The sequence below is a fragment of the Plectropomus leopardus genome, chromosome 3 (assembly GCF_026936395.1).
Source record: "Plectropomus leopardus strain MGB_pleo_1.0 chromosome 3, ASM2693639v1, whole genome shotgun sequence".
NCBI lineage: Eukaryota > Metazoa > Chordata > Actinopteri > Perciformes > Serranidae > Plectropomus > Plectropomus leopardus.
The window spans coordinates 8,787,047-8,812,750 of record NC_142178.1 but is presented as its reverse complement, the minus strand read 5'-3'; the positions used below and the strand labels follow the sequence as shown (position 1 = coordinate 8,812,750).

The window sequence follows — 25,704 nt, the reverse complement described above, 5'->3', positions numbered from 1 at the left end:
TGTTGTGGTATCATGAGATCTGCGGCTGTATGTCTTGGAAAATCGATTATAGAGAGGACCAGAACTCCCAACTTATCGCCATCTGTTGGTGAGTTGGATTAAGTGGTGGGGGGTGGCTGCCGGACAGACCTAGTAAACCCAAATGTGTAATATGACTGAACTGGGGCTCAGGGCCCCTCCGCAAGGTCTACAGATCACACCTATGGAAGAATTTTTCGGGTATCCTAGGTAGGTTGGGGACATGGAATCTGAGTGGTCCATGCTCAAAGCTTCCACTGTGGAGGCAGCTGCCAAAATTTGTGGTAGAAGGGTCATCAGTGAATGTCATGAAGGCAACCCAAGCACCTAAGCAGTATTGCACTGCTCAGCGTCCCCTGAAAAGTTTATGTCAGGGTGCTGGAAAGGAGGTTCTGACCGACTGTCAAACCTCGAATTCAGGAGGAGCAATGTGGATTCTGTCTGTGGCTGCTGAAGGGGTTGTGGGGGTTTGCTGATCCAATCTACATGTGTTTTAAGGACTTGGAGTAGGCTCATGACTGCATCCCACGGGGAGTCCTGTGGGGGGGGGCGTATTGTGGGAATATGGGGCATCAGAGATGTTGCTACGCGTCATTGGGGCTCCTGTATGACCATAGTGAGAACTTTGTCTGCATACTTGGCACAAAGTCAAACACATCAAAGTCAAGTATCTCAGGGTCTTTTTCATCTGTGAGGGCAAAAATGGAGCATCAGATGGACAAGCGGTTTGAAGCGGTGGCAGAAGTGATGCGGGTGTTGCACCAGATTGTAAAGAGGGAGCCTAACTGGAAGGCAAAGCTCTTGATTTTTCAAGATCTTCACCTATGGTCGAATGAGGTCACAAATAAAAGCAGTTGACATGAGATTCCACCATGGGGTGACAGTGCTCAGCCTGAGTGATAGGGTGAGGAGCCCAGACATCAAGAGGGAGCACAAATTAGATACGCTTCTCCTTCTAATTAAATGGGGCCAGTAGACGTGGTTCAGGCATCTGATTAGGAATGCCTCCTGTGCACCGTTGGAGGTTTTCTGTGCCCGGAAAACTGGTGGGAGGTGCTGAGGTAGACCCAGAACATGCTGGAGGGATTCTGTATCTCATCTGACCTGGGAATGTCTCAGGATCTCCAGGGAGGAGCTAGAAAGTGTTCCTGGAGAGAGGGATGTCTGAAGTACCTTGCTCACCCTGAGAGGAACCATCTTTTCACCTGCCTTCCCACTTTATTACCCACGGCTGTACAGTTCAGAGGGTGAGATTTTGGAGCTGACTGGTGGCATTGAGAGATGCCTTTGTCATTCTATACATCAACTGTACTCCAGTTCAGTGTTTTGATTTTTAGACCTGATGCAAACAGTACTTGAGTACACATGAGCTGTACTCAAGACTACCATTTCAAGTGGATCTGGGCATGACTGCCAAACTTATGCCCGCTTACGGTGCACAGTGTTCTTACTAATCAATCTGAACTATGGGGCAAATGTACTCTGATGCGGGCGCAGGTCCCGAATGCAAAAGACTTCTTAATAAATAAACAATGTAACTTTTGTTACGCATTATTTGCTGAGGCTGTGTAAATCATATAGAGATCAGTTAAGATATTTAGCAAATTCTATACGCTGACAAAATACGGAGCAAGAACAATTATGGTCATTTGAAGGAAAAGTGATACAGGCAACTTTTTTTTTAGTAGTAATTTTCTTTCTTTTTTGGTGTTGTAACAGCTGCAACAAGCAACCAAATTTGATGGTAAGGGTTCAAATTTTTCCACTAAACAGAAATTACACTTACCGCTCAGATGGTGGCACAACTTCACACAAGCAACTTTATTTTGTTAAGTTAGACCAACAATCATATCTGTGTTTCGACTTCTGCCAGTTTGTATTCATTCAGCAGTCTGCTTTGTTTTCTCTGCCATACTTACTCTCTTTGTCAGTTCAGATCCAGCCACTCCCTCCCACCCTGCAGCAGTTGCCTTTCCCGCCATTCACATCACCTGACCTTCCACACACACATACACACACACACACATACACACTCACCTGTTTCCCATTGCCCTAATTAGCCTGCAGTACGTATATGAACCCAGTTCCACTCATTTGTCAAAGCTGTAAAGCCTTTGTTCTGCCTGCCTGATCAATTTTTTGATGTTTGCCCCCCATTTTTCTGACCTAGAATGGGTATCAAAACCCAGTATTAATTAAACCCCCGGATTTTAATTATTTAAGACTGGAGTAGGCCAAATTGATGGCCTCTGTAGTTGCTGGTTCTGCCCTCGGTATTGGAGATCTAGGTAAGTAATTAAGTGAAGATTTATTTATAGAGAATTTTTAAAAACATGCAGTTACAAGGTGCTCCACACACACATTTACACACACAAAGAAGAATAAAAGAATAAATGAATGAATGAGTTTCAGGTTTGAATCAGGTTTCACTAAGTTACAATACAGAACACAGTACAATGAGGGACAGATAAGACTGAAACAAACAAATAAAAACATAACACATGGAGTTGCTCTGTAGAAAGGCTTCCCTAGGTTTTTACTCTACGCTTAAAACAGTCCAAGGACTCAGCAAATCTGATTGACTGGGGAAGATCCAAAGGGTGGAGGCTAAAACAAAAGAGATTTCCTATTTCAGACTACATAATAATTATCTTGTGTATGAAAACATGTGACCCCTTCGAGGAGGTCAATGAAGCGGCGATGGAAAACCTTTTCCGGGTAAAATTTGGAAGGTTGGCAAGTATGCCTTGCTAGTAGTTTAGCCCTTACCGCATCCACCTGAGGAACATTATGTATGCTTGAAGCCTAGAACTCACATAACGTTAAACAACCATTAGACTGCTGATTGTTAATATGGGTGCATTCTTAATGATAATCATATATAGAATAATTTCTGATTTGTTTAATGCTATTTCAGTTTCACTGTAATCTTAAAAATAAAAATAGATAGAAGCAGAATTATTTGTTATTTGTTCAATGCAGTTTCTGTTCTAGACTGGTAATTTATATACAGTATGACGAACAAAATAAATAAATGTTTACCATGTCTTAATTTGATTAGGGTTTTTTTTGTTGAGGTTTTTGTTTTGTCATGTTTGTTTTCAATTAAAAAATATCAAAAAGAACCAATAAGAGTATGGTAAAAGTATTGTACCAGATAGATAAGCAATATCTGTAAGCGTATTAGTATGCTACCATGTTTCCTGATTCAAGTTAACAAGAATATTTGCAAACTACCATAAAAGTAACTGAGCGTGTTCATGATCTGAGGGAACACACCCATTGTTATTTTAATCACCTAATGCCTTGCCTGTTCAAACATCTCCAACTAATTTTTTTAACCCTAGCAATCATAACAATGAAAGAAAAACAAAATTACTGCATGTTTTCATGAGCCATTTGAATCATTATTTCACAGATACTGCAGATACTAGTCTTCTAGTATGTGTCACTGAGAAAGAACTAAAAGAAACACTTTACTTGTGATAAGTTGCTGGATAGCGTCCTAACTCTAAAAATACATACAATTGGTTTGCAGCAATTTGTATACATATGTTATCTTTACTGTAATAAATGCCCACCGCTGCCTCTAGATGTCACTAGACTAAGGTACCTGGGCATTTCTTTGTACTCCATTTCAGCTAAGTTCCTGATGGAGCTCTTGTATTCAGGAACTATACACCATGATTGATCTAACAATATCCGCTGTCAACCAATCAGTCAATTTATTTGTTTCATGAAATCAGAAAATATGGTTTCAGTAAAAGGTTGTCAGATCCATCAATTTGTAGTAGCAGTGATGACTAAATGTCAATGTTTAGGATTAGGCAGGGTCTTCATTTTAGGATCTGTGTAGCCTGAGTGTAGAGGCCCTTCCTCAGCCTCTCAGTGCTGGCCTAGTGTTACCGGTACCTTCTTCCAGATATCAGCAGGGTCAAGAGGCAGTTATCCAAGTAGCTGGGATCTTTAACAATCCTGACCTGAATCCTCCTGACCTTATTATTTGCAGCATCCGTCATGCAGGGTAGAGCAGCGCCTATGGTGTGTTCAGCTAAAGGAGCTACTCTTGGCAGGGCCTTGCAGTCCTGTTTCTGTACCAGTTAGTGAACGCCTATCAGGCTCTCAGTGATGTCGACACCAAGGTATTTGAAGCTATCCACCCTCTCCACCAACGATCCGTTGATATTAAGGGGGCGTAGTTCCTTGGCTGCTTCTTCCTAAAGTCCGCTATCATCTCTTTAGTTCTGCTGACCCTCAGGGGTAAGTTGTAGTCCTGACTCCAGCACGTCAGGTCCTCTACTTCTTTTAGACAGGTCTTTGTCATTGTTATTTGTGACAATGGGCCTCATGCTAGAAACAACATACGTACAGATTTTCTCTTATTTTTGCTAGTGTCAACGATTTGTTCTTATTTTGTTAGTACCAATTGATTTTTGGGATTCACCAATTTTTTGGGGGTTTTTTTTTGGTTTTCTCTTTGGCAAGAGAAAATTTTACGAGTGGCCCACAGCACTGTTACCAAGAAAGGAGAAAAACATCTTACTTTCACAGTTCAACAATTTGTGGTCGAACACAAGGAAAAACAAGTTTTATATTTGAGGAACATTTAAAGAAATGCATGAATACCAATTAATCAAATTTAGTTAGGGTTTTAGAGTATTAATAATGACTGGATTATTAAATTGAAGGGCTAAAGAAATACTACGGTACTACTATGCATTGATCCCAGTTACTGTAATTTCAGTTATTGTGCGTCCCTCTGCTGACCAGTGGTGGAATACAACTAAGTACATTTAATCAAGTACTGTACTTAAGTACAAATCTGAGGCACTTTTACCTCACTTGAGTATTTGAATCTCATGGCCATTTTCTTCTTCAACTCCTTTACACTTCAGAGGGGAAACTTTTTACTCCACTTGTATTATTAGATAAATACTTTACAAATGAGGATTTTTACACACAAACTAAGAAATTTAAAATATACAAGTGTAGCTGAAACAATTAGTAAATTAATTAAATTAGAAAATTAATTTGCAAGAATTTAAATCACCACGTAAGTAATTTACCATGCCAAAAACATTTCATGGTTACAGCTTTTCATATAAACTGTATGTATTAGGACTTGCTGCTTTCTAATTATTTTGATGTATTAAATTTATTTAAATCTTTTTGCATGTGTACTTTTACTTTTAATACTTTATAATATATAACATGATCATGTGGGATTCGTCATTGAGCACACCTGGTCAGAGCAGATTGGGTGGTTAAGAACATTTGGTGCGTCTGGAGGTGACTTCTCTTATATTTTCTCTTACCAGACAATTAAAAGAAAATATAAGACAAATTTAAGAGAATGTTCCTGCATGAGGCCTAAAATGTTTAAAGCTTGAATCAGTAGGATTTTCCTTAAAAAAAAAAAAAAAAAGGACACCCTGACTCAAACAAACAAAAAATCCCTCTCAATCATCATCACTTCAAGTGTGTGTTGTAGTCTGTATCTGCAGAGATCCTCTGTCTGTATTTTCTCTTTTTGCTGTGATCAGGACGTTTTTTTGGGCATTAACCTTTGGACAGTGATGTGTAGCCCCCAGCCAATAACAGTGTGCAGGATGTGAGGGCGTGATTCTGTTAAAATATAGACTCCAGGTACCAGATCATAAACACATATCCAAGAGGAGACACTGAGCCTGAGAGGAGGGATCAGCTTTGATGATGTGTTTATAAATCGCAACTCAGAACTCAGAATTATGCCTTTAAAACGCTACACTTTGATATTTAAATAATATATTTTTTCTAGCCGCTGTTATTCTCTGCCGAAGGCATTGTGTTTTTGGGCTGTCTGTTTCACCGTCTGTCTGATTCTCCTGAATGCAATATCTCAATAATACCTGAAGGAAATTTTTGCAAATGTGGCACAAAGTTTACTTGGACTCAACAGTAAACTGATTCGATTTTAGTGGTCAGAGGTTAAGGTCAATGTGATTTTGCATTGAGGGATTTTCTTCAAATTTGGCGCAAACTTTAACTTGGTCTCAATGACAAATGAATCATATTTTGGTGGTCAAAGGTAAAGGTCACTGTGACCTTGCATTTGTTTCATTCTTTTATATTTTGTCTTGAGGGAATTTCATCAAATTTGAGTTAAAGATGAACTGTTAAGAATTTGGTGGTCAAAGTCACCTTGACCTTGTCCATGGCACTCTTGTGTATGAGCTGTTTCAATCAGGGCAGCTGTGACTAAGGTGCTAGAGCAGGTTGTCTCCTAATCTGAAGATTGACAGCTTGATCCCCAGCTCCTCCATGTCAAAATATTCCCAAATTCTTCCCGATGGCTGTTCCAACTGTGTGTAAATGTGCATGAAATCTTAGCAGCAGGTGGCACCTTGTACGGCAGCCTCAGCCACCAGTGTGTTAATGTATGTGAATGGATAAGTTGAATTGAGTGGTTAAATGAGTGCTAAACAAGTGCAGGTCCATTTACCATAAAAGAGCACCTTGAGGGAATTTGACACAGATGTTGACTTGGATTCAACAATGACCTGATTAGATTTTGGTGGTAAGCGTGTCCTCACAAAATGTTTGAGAATTTGTATGCTGAATATGACAAAATTTCACAAGAGGTCTAATAAGATTAAATGATGAAGTGGTGCCATTTCATATCCAAAAGATCAAAGGTCAACTTAACTGTGACATCATAATGTTCTGCAAAAACACTTATCTGGCCATTATTCAATCTTGGGTGTCCACCTTAAAACTGTGCTGATGTGTAGATCTTCTGTGATGCTGGTGTGTGTGTGTGTGTGTGTGAGATGCATCAATATTTTTACAGATATGGATGTAATGTGTTAACCCACTGGTGTGCAGAGGCATACAACTGTAAGGCGGTAATTCTGGTTTTAATTTGTTATTTACTTTTTTTTTGTTTTTGTTTACAACTGATTTTTTTCAAATCAATTATTATGAATAGCAACACGTCATTCAAAGCTTAACTGCTGTGGCAGCAGCTTACACGACTTACCAAATTCATCCTTGGGACTTGAGACTGTGCCTGTACTAGCTCCTACTTGAAGCCTCAGAGCATTAAGGACCACAACCAACACGCACCCATGTTTCAGAGTTGCCACCTTAAGGCGAATGTACATTTGACCAATAATGCGATGATAAGCGGCAGTTACTAGCGGCATAGTTGTGTGACACATTAACAAAAGATGCAAAAGGCTGACCAGATGTTTTCATCAACAGGAGCAGTAACGGCGGTTTATAGTAGACGTGAATCAGTGAGGCTGTGATTTACGCTGACTTGTGTAGCACACCTGTGAGTGACGCACAGAGGATGTGGGACAACCAAAAACGTTGTTGTGCGCTTGCGAGCCACATGCAGCTGTTGTGTTCACTGTTGTGGGTTGGCATGGTTACAACATGAGGAAGTTCAGGGGCTGTGTAATGTGTGGAAGGTTACAGGGTACCCTGAGGGATCTCAAAGTGACATTTTTTAAACTTTTTCAAAGACCTTTTTAATACCACCTAGAATGAAATTTAATGCCAACTTCAAGGCTAGACTGGCAAACATCTAAAGATATAATTCAAAATCTGTCGATTTTTTGCCGTAGAAATGATTATTTACTAAATAATTAAATTTAATAAAACATGTTATCAATACACACTTTTATATATGATTTATGTAGCTTTGTGAGGGGTGTGTTTGTACTCTTGTAACATTAAACATTATAAAATTTAAGACTTTAGTAAACGTAATTTTGAATTTAAGACTCTTTAAGGCCTTAAATTTGGCAATAGTACCCCGTGGTACCCTGGTCTAGTTCAACACTGAATATTAAGGGAGCTTTTTGATAAGTGGTAATTAAAACTACAGTAGTACTTACAAACCCTGTTTAAAGTCAGTCAGTATGTCAGCGGGCAGAGCTGATGCAACATTTGTGTGTTGTAATAATACTGCGCTCACCTCTCATTTTCTGCTGCTATTTTACAGCAGTGAAGGTGAACGCTGTCCCAGCTGAGTCAAACACAACTCAAGTGTTTCTCTTTGTTGGCTTTCATCCCATCATTGTTATTGTCCAACTGATTATTTTTGAACTGTTGCGCCCTCAGCTGGCCTAATAGACAACTCTTTGTTGTTTTCTCTTAAATTTGCTTTTACTGGGGGTCTACAGGCCCTGGCACGCCGTGAGTGTCTGTAACTGACCATCACCCGTTAGTGTTTGTGCTGTGGATGGCTCCTTTGGCATTAGTCTGCCCTTATCGGTGACCTTTTGGCTTATTCATCATGTCAAATTGGGGTTAAAGCCAGTCTTCCTGTTGGCTGTCTGTTCAGCATGGCCATTTTTGTTCTCCTTATTCTTCACTTCCCCTTTGTTCTGTCTTCTTCCACAAGTAAAAGACAGCAAACAAATGCAAAGAAAAATGTCCATCTGTGCTTTAAGCCAAAAAATTCAAAACAAAGCTCTTTTGTAACTTGTTTGCTTCACTGGTGCTGAAATCTACAATAAAAAAGATTTTAGAGATAAGAAAGATACTATTTTGTAAGTATTACATTAATCAATATTTATTTGCGCTCTCTAATTTTGTGGGTAGCCTATTTATTCCCTTTATTGTGTAATAATATGTGTGCGAAATCGTCCTCCACCATTGCAGCATCTGTATTTACTTGATTATTATCGTTTACTGCTGATTCTAATCACACATTAGCAGTTCCAGATGTGTTATTGATCCACAGACAGTTTCATGAGATAATCTTGCGTAGTGTGCTGCCTGATGGAGCCTGTTGACTGCATACAGTGCTCTCTCGACACAAGAGCTCTGTCATACTGAAGAACGTCCATTCATTTATCTTCCGTGTCGATGAAGAGGCGATGTGCTACCGTGTAGCCTAGCTGGATTTGTGCACACACATGTAGATGACAAAAGAGACTTGCCTAACCTTGAGGTTTCTGTCATTTGGACGAGCAGTGCAGACCTTGTCTGGTGTGCAAGAGTGTGTGAGAGCAGCACAGGGTAAGGGAGAGTCCCAACTCCTACTCCACATCACAGGGATTTTCAGGTACGGACATACAACCTGCGAGGAGACTAGCTATGACAGACTACAATAGGAGCAAGGGAGTATCCATGACGACAGGAACATCTTAACGCTTATGATTAGAAGATCACCTTTACTCGCCCTCTGCTGGCCTTTTGGGGAAGTACACGTTTCATACACACAAGTGAGTCAACAAAATGGCTGTCTGTGCTGTCATGTCAGAAGACAGAGCTACACACCATATGTTAATGTAATGATCTTTTGGAAACTGGGAATAAAAGGATTCGTCCTTGTCTTCTTGTCATGTTGTGAGAATCCATTTATTTTAAATGGTAAATTATTTGTAGCAAAGGCTAAAAAAAAAAGAAAGAAAGAAAAAAGACATTTTCTTTTCTGTCCAGCTGGATTAGTATTCTCTCTACAACTTAAGGTAGGACTATTTTCTCGTCTCGTGTGCCATTTTTAACACTTTTTGATAAACACCAAACACAAACTACTCAAGGTCACTCAAATGCTGCTTTACTTGTGCATACAGCCTTCAGTATAAATGAAACACACCCACATTCCTATATGATGTGTAAACCACAATAACAGTACTGACTGTAGTTTAGCTGAAAAACAAATCTTCAGACATTTTTTTTGTTGTTTAGCTGACTCCTCCTCCTCCTCCATAACCCCTCCCCCTCAGCCTCGCGCTGTCTCACCGTCGGGGGACAAATCACAAACCCCTCCCTCTCCATGCTAATGCTCTGCTCCCTGTGGTCCCTTGTTCCAGCCGTCGGCTCCGGTTTGAACTACACTGCAGTTACTCCAAGCAGAGGTGCTGCTGCTCCAAATCACACTTGTGTCTGTCCCTCCAGACCCTCCATACAAACTGAGCCATCACGTCCTGCTGCTGTTCATACCTACCTTGCCGGCTTTAACAACCACCGACCTGAACAACGCCGTCAGTGGAGAGACTGAAAAAAAAACTGAAAACGTTCAGCGCGCGACGGTTGGTCAAACGCGACCGAATCTGTCGACCAACCGCCACCGACGGTGACGTATTGTAATGGAGGATTTTTTGTGCTCGAAAAGAGGAGGAGTCTATTTGTGAGCGAGAGGGGGGATCAGTCGGCTGAGTCCGCTAAAGCACAACTACACGGTTGTTGTGGCACAGCTTACTTGTTTTCCCGGTGAATGCAGAAACCGGTGGATTGATAACCGCATCCTGACCGCGACGGCTTGTACCCAACCGGGTCCGGAAGAGTTCGCCAGTGGCAGGAGGAGGAGCAGGCGGTCTGCTATAGACGAGACGGAAAATCGCGGGAACGTCGGTAGGCGACGCGAAAAGTCGGTGAGTCGTGGTATTGCAAGTAGCATGCTAGCCAAAAAAAAAAAAAAGAAACTCTCAGTTGCCTTTAATTTTTAACATAGAGAGATAATATGCTTGTTGTTTGAACTTTTTTGACTTAAGATTATAAACATTTGATCATGAATTAGTTTTTTTTTTTAAATTTGTTTTGGTACACAGTTAGCCTTTTTGGGATTGTAACGTCAGCGTAGATAGCAATTTAAGCTAGCACTTGAATAAATACCTAGACATAAGTTCTATAGATAAAACACATATGACATTTTAACAGAATTTTTTGGGGTTTTTTTTGTTAATTTGCTAGCCAAAAAAAAAAAAAGAAACTATCAGTTGCCTTTAATATTCAACACAAAGAGATAATATGCTTGTTGTTTGAACTTTTCTGATTTAAGATTATAAACATTTGATCATGAATTAGTTTTTTTTTTCTTAATTTGTTTTGGTACACAGTTAGCCTTCTTGGGATTGTAGCGTTAGCGTAGATAGCAATTTAAGCTAGCACTTGAATAAATACCTAGATACAAGTTCCATAGATAAAACATATATGACATTTTAACAGAAATGTTTTTGGGTTTTTTTGTTAATTTTTATTTTCTTTTTATCTTACTTTTATTTTTATGGTAGGTTTTTTTTTTGTTACGACTCCCTGGAGTTTTCTCTGTCTTGAAAGCAGTGTCACGAGTTTTGCAGTCGCGTAAGTTGCTTTTATAAGGTTATTGATGCTATTTGATTGTAAATTAAATATCACATTAAGGCAACTTTTTTTAATAACACAAGTGATGTTCTTTGTTATTTATTTAAATAAAATGAACTGTCTTTTGCACATAGCTGCTTTTTAAGCTTGACGCTATTGTTGCCGCTAAGCAGTGGCAACTTGGTTGATGAACTAGTGTACACAAATGCACACACAAGCACATGAAGAAAGAGAAAAAAGTGTTCCACATCTCTTGATTCAAGTATGAGTTGCCCTCACATCACTTATGTCGCCCATAGTCTGAGACAAGTCATTAAAACACTTTTAAATGTAATAAAAGGGCATCCCCATTTAGAAACTGGAATTATATTCTTCTATTTGACGCATTTGTAACGCACCAAAGTCTTTGACCCCACCAAGTCAGGGAAGCGACTTTAGTGTGTTGGTGCTAAAACAAGCAAGAAACACATCCAGTATACTCCAGAGGTGATAGTTTGCAGGAATGGCAAAGAAGGAAGAGAGGTTTTGATGAGAAGTTGTCTACCCTGAGATAATCAGTATTATGGGCAATAGAAAAATAATATTCTACCTTTGTCACTTTAACCATTGACCTTGGCACAGTTTTAATTAAGAGGTTGTTACCTCTTATAAAAATGATGCAGAAAATTATAAAATATCCTCAATTTGAAAATCAACACTAAATTTAGGCCGCAATAGCACAGACTACAAAAATGGGCTAAAGTGAAGAGGAAACTGCTGCATTCCCTACAGGGTGCAGTTAAACCCCCCCCCCTCTTGGTCTAAAGTGGTACAGCCCAGTAATTTTCCATGCACCACACTGTCCTAGGATGTGGGTGTGGCTTAATATCAATGGCAATGCACGTGAAAGGCAGTTTTTTGTCTTTGCCCTGTACTGTGGGTCTTCAAAAAGAGAGAGAAAAAAATCTGCATCTTTTTTGATTTAGGTGAAGTGATGTACAGATAAGTGACAAATGAATGTTTGCTCTATGAACCTGAGAGCCATCAGTCATCCACAGTTGGGAATTTGGAAATCTGCAGAATTGAGTGTTTTATCATATTTGTGATATTTAAAAATATGTTTTACATTCAAAGTTAACTGTTTTTAGGTTTCCTTTTACCTTTGGGGCAAACAGTACACCCCTGTCTCTAGTTTCACCTCCCCCACTTCACCCAGTGGCAGTGCTCAGATGGTGCACTTGCAATTCATTACACAGTGTGTTTTTTTCTGCTCAAGAGGAAGCAGCCTTGAAAGGCTCCTCCTACATTTTTCAAAAGCTTTCCTGGAGACTGAGACTAAATTTGTTTACCTCATATCAAATACAAACAATGGGATTTTCCTATTGATCGCACAACTGCTACAGCAATTTGTAGGGCTAGCTACATTCAAATTGATATTAAATGAGAATGTAGGGCAATTCTGAGGTTCTGCCTGGCTGTATTTTAAAAATGAGAGCTCTAGATGTCCCTAATGTTGAGAAACAGATGAGATTATGAGCCTAGCAGAGGCACTTTTCTCAGTCCTGTTTTTCACAGGTTTGGTGCCAAATGTAGGCTAAATCAGTGCTGTGCAGCTGTTGCTGATGAACCATCATGGGTGTACGGAAACCCTAGCTATATGAGTCTTCTGCCTCTGTATTATCAGTAACATATGTCAGTGAGTTCAACCACATAAATGAGATGCATGTAATGTAAAATTTGCTAACATCAGGCAGTATTTAAAAAGGGGGTATAATATCGTTCATTTCAGCTGAGTCACTATCACATTAGATCATTCATAAATGTTGGACAGAAAATGTTTTTCTTACCAGATGTTCTGTAACTATTACTTTTACTATTCAAAAATAATCCCACACCAGGGATGACAGTTCATCCATTTCATATTGCTAGAAAAGAGGACCAGAATGCACCACCGTAAATGAATCGGTGAACAAGCCATGTCATATACAGCTCTCCACTGTGTGTGTAAATATTGATTAAAAGGTCCACCTCTAATCCTTATATTTTTGAACATATATAGATGTGAACTAAATTTAAATGCAGAATTGATTTGTTAAAAAGCTGCAGTTTGTGCATTTTTCATCAAATCACAATTGAGCATTTCTGCTTCATTTCAATCCCATTTTAAAGACAATTTGGGAGTGATAAAAGGTTCCTGTCCTTTAGAAAAAAAAATCAATGATGAAATGTCCACACCTAAAATTTCATCTTGTTTTTAAGTTTTTTAAATCATACCTAATACTCAAGAACCAGTTACAGCCAGTTTCTGTGCTTCAGGCTGTAAGTGAGAGTGATAGGAAATATGATCTTGCTTCAGTTTCAAAATACCCGATGTTTGTTATTCAATCGTTATCTCAATTAGAATATGAAAGATTGGCATGTTTCAAATTAGTAATTTGCACTTCACACAAAAGTCATAACAACTTGAGTCAGGCATATTCGTCTATTTTAAGGGGACCCTATTGCAAATGTTACCCTTGTTTGTGATTTTTATGGACTATACTGGTGCATATGTGTTTGCTTGCAACACATTGACTTAATTCAATGACATCATTATTTCTTTGATTTTTGCTTCAATAAACCCCACTAAAAATCTTCTACTCTTTTGCCACTTTAAAAGACATTGATGATCTTTTAGCGTTTAAGGTTTAAGTGAAAGGGGAATATGTCTCACATGTTCAAGCTTGCACATACATACACCTATATCTCCTACTCCCATTGCTTTGTGCATTATGTTTCAGTGTGACTGCTTTAGTCTCGGTAGCCCGCTGCCTGAATTGTCAGTTCTAAGGCAATCGGCTCTGCGCAGTATTGCCCCATATATCAGTATTTAGCCCCTTGTTTAGACAACTACTTTATTATCCAAATGAGATGACAATTTAACTTGTCGCTCACATCAGAATCAGTGCCTAGGTCATGGCGGCAATCCATCCAGGTTTGATCTAATAAAATGACTGACACACATTTGTATTGCTGTTATATTAACGTCAAGGCTACAGCAGCGCAAGGTAAAACATGCACAGACACAGAAATTACATACACCTTCTTGTTGGCCTTACCAGGAGCACTCTATGAATGATCACTCAGTCATCATAAATCATGTGCATAAAGAGAACACAATCTGTGTCATGAACCAGAATACACAAAGGAGCTTAAGTTTTTGAAAAGATTGTTCTCATAGCTTCATATATGATTAAATGAATGTCCACTATAACACATTACATAAAGCATTTTATCAAATAAGAATTTAATTAGTATTTAGTTAGTATTTTGTCATTCTTTGCATGTGTGCTGTCATTTATCAAATATTGAGCAGATTCATTTATACAATAAATGATAAAATCGATGAGAAAATGTATTGTTGGAATCACTATAAGAAGAGAAGGGGCGAGAAGGCCTCATGCCCACTTTGGTGAATAATTAAAACTTAAACATTAAAATAAAATTTAAAATCTATCACTGGTGCAGCCTGAAAAGAACACTTCTTTCCTCACATAATTTATATCCAACTCATTGCAGTGTACCAGGTGCTAAATATTGCTTAAGTATAAATGATATTAAAAGTCAGTATGCAAATGAAAATTAGTAAGTGTGAACATAAAAAAAAGAGAAGGTTGGCAGAATACACAGATTCACTCAATTCCAGCATTAACAAATCCACCGAATCCACTAGCAAAGTGCAGTCAAGAGCCATTTTTATACTGCCAGTTCAGGGCGGGAATATCATGTTGTTATGCCACCTAATCGTTTTGTATATAACATCCAATTGCTGAAAGGAGGGGCAGAGTGGTCCCGCCCTCTGAGCCGCAAACAAAGGTAATAATAGTGCTGAAATGAGTTCTGTGTAAAACTTAAAACCGGAAAGACGTGACCATGGGTGGTAAGGTTTATGACGTTTTGATTAGGTATTATGTTTCAGATCACAATGCAGGAAATTTTAAAAGGATGCTAGAAATTACCAGCTAATTCAAAGAAGAACAGTGGTTGTGAATGTCAGCAAATTGGGAAAAAGATGTTCGGGTGCTTATTACCTTCCGAGCAGAACCATTGTTTTTGTTTATAATGCGCTGCTGATGCTGTTGTGTCATCACACCCGTCTTTTGATTGCGGGGATGCTGGGATATGGTACAGTTGCTTTGTTCTGTGCATAAAAAACACAAAACAGGCTTAAAGAAGGGACTTTGTAGCTGCTCTGTAGTGTTGATCTTCTGTGTTAAAAGGTCTTATGAAACATTCTGGTAGCCGCCTCAAATTTTTAGCTGGTGCTGAGCGTCACGTTTGCAAGTTAAAATGTGTCAAGCTTGTGTGCTTTCTGTAGCTGGTGTCTGTACTTGGCTAAAGATTGTTTGTGAAAGAAACTCAACTCTAACTGTACAATATAACCAACGGCTCAGCAACTGTGTCTGTATAAATCAGGACAGTCGGCAGAACGGGATCATGGGTTGGATAGACATGATGTTTGACGATGTGTTATGTGTGTGACCCACCGTTGGAGATTCAAAAAGTAGCTGTTAGCATTAAGAGGCTAATTCAAAAAGAAAGAACAGCAGCTGTAAATATCCGCAAGTTGGGAAAACTATGAGATATAGGAGCTTCCTACCCTCTGAGCAGATGACGAGATCCACAGCCATACAACAGAAATAGTAAAAGATTGTTCTTGATATGTTATGCAATTGGTATGGTTTAGAAAGTGCTGCTGAAGGATATGTTTTATGTCACATTAGAGACTGATACGGTTGTGTTAAGTGTCACGCCCATCACACCTCTTTTTATTCCACAATGCTGGAGTGCTGTCTTTAATCACACTCTGAAGTGGTATGAATCTGCCGGTCTTTGGTTCTGTATAAAAATACAAAGGAGGTATCACAAAGGGAATTTGTAGCGGCCCTTTAGGACAATCGCTATGTGAAAAGGGGCTAAAGTTTGTGACTGGTGTGGGATGGGTCAGCCACAATCCTGCTAGCCTTGGGGTGCTGGAGGCGTACAAGTCCTGGAGGGACAGCAGAGTGCAGCCAATCACCCTCTCAGCAAAGTGAAAGAAAACGCTTTGGCCTTATCCTTGTCAGTGGCAGCAGCATATCAGATGATGATGGAGAAGTTCAGGATGCACCTGATGATGTCAGCGTAGAGGTGTACTTTTATAGTCTTTGGCAGGTTGAACTTCTTCAGTTGCTACAGAAAGTACATCCTCTGCTGTGCTTTTCTTGGTGAGGGGCTAATATTCAGGTTTTCAGGGTGGGGTTTTGTTTTTCCGGAAACCCGCAACCATATCCACTATTTTAAGAGCATTGAGTTTTAATTGTATGCACCAGGTCATGAGAGAATCAATCTTTCACCTGTAGGGGGATTTGTTCCCACTAGTGGTAAGCACAAAGAGGGTAGTGTCATTTGCAAACTTCAGGAGCCTTACAGTCTGGTGACTAGATTTGCAGCTGTTGATGTATAGGGGAAAGAGCAGAGGGGAAAGACAAGCCTTGGGAGGAACCCTTGGTGATGGTCTAGGAGTCTGAGACTTTCCCAGTTTCATGTTCCTCTTCCTGTCAGACAAGAAGTCTGTTATCAAGCTGCAGGTGGACTCAGGCGCATTCAGCTAGGAAAGCTCCATTGGTGACAGAGCAAGAATGATGGTCTTAAAGCTGAAGCTGAAGTACAAACACACAGTTGGTCCTGAGGTAGATTCATAAGGAGTTCAGGTGCTGCGGGATGACATGGAGGGCCATGTTGACTGTGTCGTTTACAGATTTGTTGGCTCTGTGGGTGACTGTAGGGGGTCCTGAAGTTCATATGCAATGGTTTTGCGTTGGGACACGCCAAAACACTCAAAAGACTTCATAACCACAGAGGTCAGGGTGTCAGTTGTTTAGTAAAGATGTCTGTGAACACCAGAGACAGCTGATCAGCGCAGCGCTTCAAAATAGGTGGAGTAACAGTGTCTGGTCCATCTGCTTTGGTAGAGTTATGTGCAGTGAACAGCATGTTAATGTTCCTCTCCAGGATGGAGAGGGTCATCATTGTGGGGGTGGTGGCGGTGGGGGACTCAGAGGTGCGTAGTAGCTGTGAGCCCAGGCCCATGCTTAGGTGGGGGAGGGGCAGCAGGTGTTCTGCAGCTGGTGGATGGTGTCGTAGGGGGATGGTGTCAGATGTGTCCCATTGTATTTCAAAGCAAAAACTCGTTCAGGTTGTTTGCCAGGTGCAAGTCTTGAATGAAGTGTCATTTGCTGAGAACTGCTATTGAAGATTCTAAAAGTACAGTCTTAGGCATCTCTTACTGCCTAGCTAAATGCAGATGTTTCCAGTTGTCTATCTGTCAGCGCTACTAAACTTGGGATAAATTTGTTCTTATGTCTATTTGGCAAGTGTTGGCATCATTGTCCATTCCTGATGACTATCAGTCATTCACCACTGAGTTTAACGTTGGGATTTATAAACCCCTTTCCCATCTGTCCATCTACACAAGTAAAAATTCTGATTATCTACATGATGAACTTTAGGCGGCCAGATGGGCATGGTTGGTCCAAGTTCGCTGCTGCTATCATGAACTTTGCTACCGTCACTGATCAGTATCCACTCACATTGCCATTATTTATTTCATTTTTTAATGTATTTGTATACAAATATCATAGGCTCTGGTGGGTGGGTCAAGCAGTTTTGTAAGGTTTTAATAATTTACTGAAATGTTGAGTGCAACAGTCCACCGTCCATCTTCTCCTCCCCTGTGCTACTAAAATACGTAGAGTTTGTTGTTTGCAGGTTGGGTCAGGTCGTTGACATTGATGACTTTATCAGTGCTCTACTCTTAGCCAATCAGGGTGTGGATAATGGTTTGTTGGTTTCAGAAAGTGACAGAAATGGGCAGTCACAGCACCCGATATGTGATGTCAGATAAGTTTGGGGCTACAAAGACTAGGAGACTGGTTCACTTTCAGCTATGTGGTCTTTCTCTCTGCCTCTGTTTGACCAGTATAAAGATGCACCCTTGTGGTAAAGTAAATCAACGACCAATGAGGACAAGAGCGCACTGCTGTGTTCACTGATAGGATAGAATGGAAAGAAGAGCTAGACCACACAGTCCTCTGAGTAATGGTGTGACCAATTACCCAGAGGCAAATGCAATTTTCAAGCTGGACCGGTGGATTTGAAAGTCGTTTGGAAGTAGGTAGGAGCACTACCCTTCACTTCCCTGTAGGCTAGCACCAGAGTGTTAACCTTGTTGCTAGCTGGAACAGGGATTCAGTGTTGTAAACAGACAAGTGGGGTGGTGTGGTAAACTTTAGGGAGGGTGAAGTCCAGGTGGGAGGCAGCATTCTGGAGTAGCTCCACGTGGTATCTCAGGTGCCAGAAGCAGAAGCATAGGGAGGGAGTTGCGGTCTGACAAGAACCTGCTTGAGCATTTGGGCCGCATCAGTAGTCAAGAGGAGTTATCCTGATACAGGAGCAACTACCGAAGGGGCTTCTGCTGCAATCAGTCATTTGTGATAGGGTCTCACTTAGTTTGCTGTCCACGTTGGCAAAGCCACAGTGTTGTTGATGGTGATAGACAGGTATCGACAGGCATTCTTTTCTCATGAAGCAAGCTTTTTTTTTTTTGGTTAAGTTGGTGCTACAAAACCTAAGCATCACATGGGTGCAATGACAAAAATAGCTAGGTGAAAAGGGGTGATCACACTGAGACGCATTGTGCAGGGCGGAACTGCTATTAAAAAAAAGCCTTGGAAACGCATCTGGAAAAACAGCTGGGAGCACCTGGAGCGGGGCTGCATGCACATACTGTGTGCGTGTGGCCAAAAGTGACACTAATGAGCAGTGCGATTCTGCGCCTTGAGTGTAAAAATAAAAAAATATTTTAACTTTTACGCGTGCCTAAATAAACGCCAGAAAAACACATCATGCAACAGCAAGAGAGGAGCACCTGACAGTTGCATGCGCACTATAGGGAAACAATGGTTTTGCTAGCAACGCTTTTCTAGCTTCATATTTTGCTGTGATTAGACCCTAACAGTAGTGGTAGAAGAAGCTTCGCTTGTGGTTTACATTGGTAAAAACAACCTTGTTGCCATATAATAAAACTAACCTACAAGAAAAAAGTACCTTGCTAATGTGTTTGATTTTAATTTATACATGCAAGACCATGGATGTATTAAGATTACGGGCCCCGTTCATTCCTAAGAGGGTTGCTCAGTGGTGCATGAAACCAAAATAGTTCAACTAACTGATATAACATTACACAGATGATCAGGAGATCATCAGCACTCCTTTCTTACTGTAAGGCCCTTTGAGCAAGCACACTAGAGACTTACAACAGCTGAGCACAGCCGTGCAGCTAACTTCCACCATTTAGTGCTCCGCTAACTTGGAGATAAAATAATTTAAATGTGCAGCTCTTCAAAAATGCTATCGGAACAAATGATTTAAATCCTGATAGTGAGTTATTTTGCGGTGGTTGTCATGCTCACTAAAATTTTTCAACTTTTTTACATACTTCTCCGTCGCCATGTTGGCGAAGTCATTTGCAAAAAGTCCTTATTGGGACACAGGGCATCTCATGACAGTGTTATTCAACTGTTTTGCCACTACGAAAACTAAGAAAAGCTTCCTGGGGCTATGCAGGACAAGTGACATTCGCTAGCAAAATTAGCTTACTCGTTATGCTACATTTACCTTGAACAGAGCCCAACACATCACCAGCTGGTTCCAACGTCAAAAAAATTTGGTAAAAGGGAGTTTCAGATGATATTTCACAATTTTATTAGGGATGCATTATAATACAGATATCTGCTGGGGGGCCGCTACGATAAGAGTATGCATAATATGATATTATTTCCACTACTGAAGAGACTTGATGATCACTAAAATTAGGTGGGAGAAAACATTGATCTGTCAATATCGGTATCGGCCAAATGAGTTGTTTACAACCTTGTTGTGGTGGCGATGCTGAAGTTATGCAACAGTAATGTAATTAATTTAGAGCCTAACATTAACAATTTACTTTTGGCAATTGCATTTAGGCTTCAACAATCCTAAAAAAGGTGAAGATAATCCAGATGAACGAAACATGTGAGCGTCAAACATTTGTTTTCAGCTTTTTTTCTGCAATAATCCAAATTTTTAAAATTAAAATTAAAATTGATGGCCGACAAAACTTTCTTTTGCGAGAAACTTACCTAGTGATACATTTAAAACCACAAGAAACTCAGTCATACTAAATTCAGTCTTATGGATTAGTTTTGTTAGTGGTGTCTAAAGCGACTGTTCTTGCGCAGCCTAGCTAACCAGTGATGTAGCCATTAAAGTAACTGCGTTTAAAAAAAATGTCACAAATGTAACTGAAAGGCCACACTGAAATTGTTTGAAATATTCAAAATTGTGTTAATCTTTTGTAATAATAATGAGTATTGTTGTCATTATGTAAAATGTGATGTAATACAGAGATGTAAAGTAACATGATAAAAATGACTATTTCAGGCTGAATACAAGATTAGAAATTATGTAACCCCTTGCAGATCAAAAGAAATCAAAAACCTAAAGCGGACAAACCAGCTGCGAGAAAAGCAGCAGTATTTCTAACTGAAGAGAGAAACAGAGTGCAGTCAGTCAGCTGTGTTCATGATTAGAGGGGCTCTCCTGCTCTAGCTGTGTGCAGCAGCCATTTTGTGCTGTAGCATTCACTGCAAGCAATCTATCAAAGGGAAAGGAGTGGGGGTGGGGAAGGTGTCGGGTAGCTAGCTTGTCGACGAAGTCAAATCATTAAGATGAGGAAATAGCTGTTTGTTATGTCAGTTTTTCACAGAAAACAGTCTGTATTTTTCTCATAGCTACTTTTTACTCATTCTCAAATGAGTGTTTCGGGCAGATAGGGAAACAGATGTTTAAAGCGTTGGATTTATCCTTCCACGAAAACAATATAAATTTTGCCTCGACTTCTGAGAAATGTGCCAGGTTTAGACATAAAGAGGAGGTGTTGTTGCTGCAGAGACAGAAATAAAATTTGATCGAATAGCTCAAGGAGAATGAGTTGCTCTGTCAGGGACAGTTTTTTCTACAAATTAAGGAGAACTAGAATCCATCAAGAGTGTTTTCATGTTCAACATAGGCTAATTCAGTTTCTAACTTCAAATACAGACATAAAAACATAGAGAGGGAATTGAATTTATCCTTCACCTCTCTAGCTCCCTCCCTTGTTAGTGAAAACACCCTTCTGCTGCAATGGTTTAGTCCATGCTCGGCTGTAAAACTCCAGACTGGAGCAGACTGCTGGTATGGGGGAGGGGAGTTGGCGCTCTGTGCAAGGCTGAGGACTTCAGCTCTGACTGTGTGGTGCTAGCTATAGCTTATGCGATCTGGTTTTAACACTAGTCACTCCAAATGACATATTTAGGTTATCAGAGTTTTACCAGAGAAAGGAGGGAGTAACTGCATGCAGCTATTTCAGTTTTGCAGTTAACCAAGGGTATTATTATTACCAAGGTTACCTAGCTTACTTAAATTTATGCCTGGTGTGTGTTTTTTATTCTTTGGTATGGCAATCAACCTTCATTGGCTTTTTTTTAAGCCATGATAGGAGCTTCCCTCAGTGGCGCATGGCTAAAGAATAATCACCATGTGCTTGCTTGATTCTCATGGAAACTCTTGGTTTTGCCCGCCTCCACCCCCTCCCTATTTTTCTTCCCTCTTTTCCTTCTTTCCAGCTCTTGCTAGTCTCCACTTAATCAAAAGAAAAGAAAAAAAAACCCAAAAGAAATCACGCGTACAATGTTTGGGCAATGGTAGCCTAAGAAGCAGTGCCTTCACACTATTGCTGAACAGGTCATTCATGTTTTGATATAATTTTTCTTTGACAGTGGTATTTTTGGCATGTTTGAATTATTCACCCTTACATCCTGTCTATTTGTTGTTTCTATGCATACAGTACCATTTGATTTCACACAATCCAACAGTGAAGGCAGCAGACTAACTAATGTAGCTGCAAAAACACATTGTTGACTTTAACATTTAAGGGGGGAAAAATCCAGCTTGGATGGAAAGTGGGAAACAAGTAGACATTCATGAAGCAATGTCACAGGAAAGATCAATAATCAGCTGCTGCTTAGTATAACTCAAAGTTTTGAGTTAAGTGTGGTTTATGTCCTCGATTTGCCAAGAAAAATAATATATATAAAGAAAAAGAATAACACTACCATCTGATTCCCTGATTGTTGTAAAGCAGCAAAAAGAAAACTGTGTGATCATATAGGGAAGCAGTTGGTGATATTGGAATTATGTTATTAATAATGAGTCATAGGTCATAAATCATAAGTTTTCTGCATGCCATGAGTGAGATTAATTTGAAGTGCAATGTGAGCAAATGAAATGAAAGCGATAACACTTCAAATGTATGATTAGTAATTATTTTGCAAGGCAGTTTCCTTTATGCACGTGTGTGTTAATTATTAATGACTGGCTAATGCTGTGTTCACACCCAACGCATTTTTGCCTCAAGTCATTCGTGCTAAAACAGCTGCCGGTGTGTTTGAATTAAATGGGGATTGCAGCTAATGGCTAGCTTGGTTTGTACTAAAGTACAACCCATAGCAGGAATAAATCTTCTTTTTTAGCTTTTTTTCTCTGTGCGTTGAATCGTAGAGCTCTGTGTGTCCACAGACGGCGACAATAAGTTTGTCCTCCATTGCTAATTCCTTGTGACATTGGGAGAATCTCAGCGCTGACGGCATCTGCATCACTGCATCATGCACATTTTTCACACAAGTTGAAGAATTTCAATTTATTTATTTTTTATTAAAAAAAACATTTCAACTTACGGGAGCAAACAAACTATGTATGTTTACATTGCCCAGTGTGATATGCGTAAGTTAAAAATTTTCAACCAATGCAAATACATGAATAGCATGAACTTTGCTTGTGTATGTCACCCGCTGTAAATTTTTGTCTTTTGCATTATTTGCATTGACCTCTATGTAATCTCGCCGCAAGAAATGCTCGCTTCACATACAGTGTGAATACACCAGCAGACCTTACATCTTGCATTAACAATCTGCCTCGTATCCAGATTGTATCTAGATTTTATTTAATCAGATTACATTTAATCTGGGTAATAATATGTGTCTCCAGTGTCCACATATAGATCTGATTTAGATCATGAATACATTAAAAAACCTGGATACAGCATTGGAGGTATAACCCATGGATGTATTAAAGAAAATCTGGATAAAGCCATGGAGGCGGGGACCCGTTTATTCCTATGAGAGCTGCTCATTGGTGCATGAAGCAAAAAAGCTCTTTTTCCGGGTATAAAATACCCGGATTTACAGACCCATGAGGCATGTGCACTAGAGACTTACGACGGCTGAGACGGGCCAAGTGTGCCCGAGTGCACGACTTCCACTGCCAGAACGACTGATTTAAGATTTAATGCTTCGCTAGCTTGAATCGTGGTCCTTGCAGCTCTGTTAGACTTCCAAATGTTGTCAAACTGGATAGTGAAATGAGTAGTGCCGCAGGGGTTTTGATGCCCACAAAAAAATATCCACTGATTTACAGACGTCTCTTTCCCAGTGTAAGTCAATTATAAAAAGTCTTTCTGGGCCCGTAGGCATCAAATGACCAAACCCGGGTGGTGTAATTCCACTTTTGGCCTCTATGTAAAATACTTCCAGGGGCTTGGCATAACCCCATTCATTCCTATAAAAGCTGCGCAGTCACGCTGGAAGCAAAAAAAACGCTTTATTTCCCTGGTCTGAAAGTACCATAGTGCTCATAGAGCCTATGCACTCAAGTGTTCCAGTTTAGCGCTCAGTTAATTTGAGTGGGGATAAAATGATTTAATATTGTGGCTCTTGTAGACTTTCCAAATGTTATCAGACCTAACTAATCAAATCCTGATATTTAAACATGTGATTTCACGGGGGTTTTGGTGCCCAGAAAAATGTATCAACTGATTTACGTCTCTTTCCCAATGCAAGTTAATAAGAAAAAGTGTTTTGGGCCCCATGTCATCAAATGACGGACTTGAATTTACACTTTTGGCCTCTGTAAAATTGGATTCAAAGCCTGGTGCCAGGATTGGTTGCAGTCATTTTCCACTATTTGCTTAGCTGCTTCATAAATGCCTCAGTTATGATATAAATGCCAAATTCTGGTTTTACTTCTGTCAGACCAAATTTAAAGCAGACACTCGTTCTCGTCTTGACTCCATCTGTCTGTGTCTTAGTTATCCGTTGCTATCTTGTTTGTTTGTTTTTCTTGTCAAACGCTTAGCTTTCTAACTTGCTAATGGCTGCTACATGGCTGGTTTGGAACAATTGCACACGATTGCCTATCTCTGCTCACATATGCATGGGTTAAAAACGCAATTGCATTTACACTTTCACTGTGGTCACAGTATGTCCCTGACCACCTCTGATAGTGGTTTGGCCGATGGACTCGCAATGAATTTTAAATGTGGGTTGTGGGTAACAGCTGTGGCCTACTTTTTGCGGTCAATCCAAAGGTTGTAAAGGAGGTCTCGGACAGCCTGCGCTATCGACAATTGTTAGCATGTCTTGAATGTATTATCAAAGTTAAAATCCTGTAAATTAATCTCTTCTTAAAAGTCATGAGAGATTACGTCTACTTAATGAATTTTCCTCTCCTGCAAAGTACCTTTTTTATGTACCGCCTTGAAATACTGTAATATCATTAAGTTACAACAACAAAACTGTATCTATTTATTCCTTTTACAGTTTTAAATTCTTCATTTGTGCTACTTGTGGGATTTCCCATTTCAGTGCGTCCTTTAAAGCACTCTGTGCCTCTTACCCCAGCCCCGCTTACCCTGGAGACTGGAGCCTCTCCCTGCATACACCGGGTGAGAGGCAGGGTTTGTCAGTCCATCATAAAGCCAGCATCTATACAGAGAAACACATGCACACTCACTTTCACACCTCCGTGCAGTTTAGAGTTTCCACCTGACATACGTGTGTTTGGACTGAAACTACATTACCCAGACTCCTGATTACACAATCACTGCTTGTAGCCAAGAGGTGTCTGGTTAAATAATGTAGCGAGGGAATATCAACGGAGACTAGTGTGACCGTAATCATGTTTTTGAGCATGTCTCGAGAAGCAGCATGAACAGCCGATGCTCAAATCAAATATGTCAGTATAACAATTATTATTCAGATTCAATGTTCCAAATTGAAAATGCAAGCAGTTTTTTTTTTATAAGTTTATAAAGCAAATAAATGTGATGATGCACAAGTTGATCTTTGCAAACAGTTCAAAAAGGATGAAGCTCAGGTAGGTGTAACAGCCTCATAAGTAGGCTACCTGCTTTAGAATAGTGCGAAATTTTATTTAGCTAAATATTTTAGGTCTAGCAACAGGATTTAAATGTTTTGGTGAGAATTAGGCACATAGGAAATACTATGACATGCTGCTGCCGCAACATGATAAGATGGTGTGCTAGATATAGCAGGCTCTAAGGGCTCTGTGTGGCTGCGCACAGCAGACCAGGTGGCCATTTTGAGTTTCAGTGGATCCAGATGCAGGCGGAGAGCATGGGGGAGGGGAAGACTGCGCACTGTGCGCAGTAATGTTGGAATGCTGGCTCTGCTC

The 25,704-nt window shown here is 40.0% G+C and overlaps 1 protein-coding gene across 2 annotated transcripts in view; it reads left to right on the top strand.

Annotated features, from left to right (window-relative positions):
- The first annotated feature begins 9,790 nt into the window (after window positions 1–9,790).
- The window catches only part of atf7ip (activating transcription factor 7 interacting protein), a 36,014-nt gene continuing 20,100 nt past the window's right edge, over window positions 9,791–25,704 (top strand). For both annotated transcript variants that reach the window (XM_088075503.1, XM_042485019.2), the window contains exon 1: window positions 9,791–10,388. The gene's annotated coding sequence lies outside the window, so the exon portion shown is untranslated. The remainder of the gene's footprint in view (window positions 10,389–25,704) is intronic.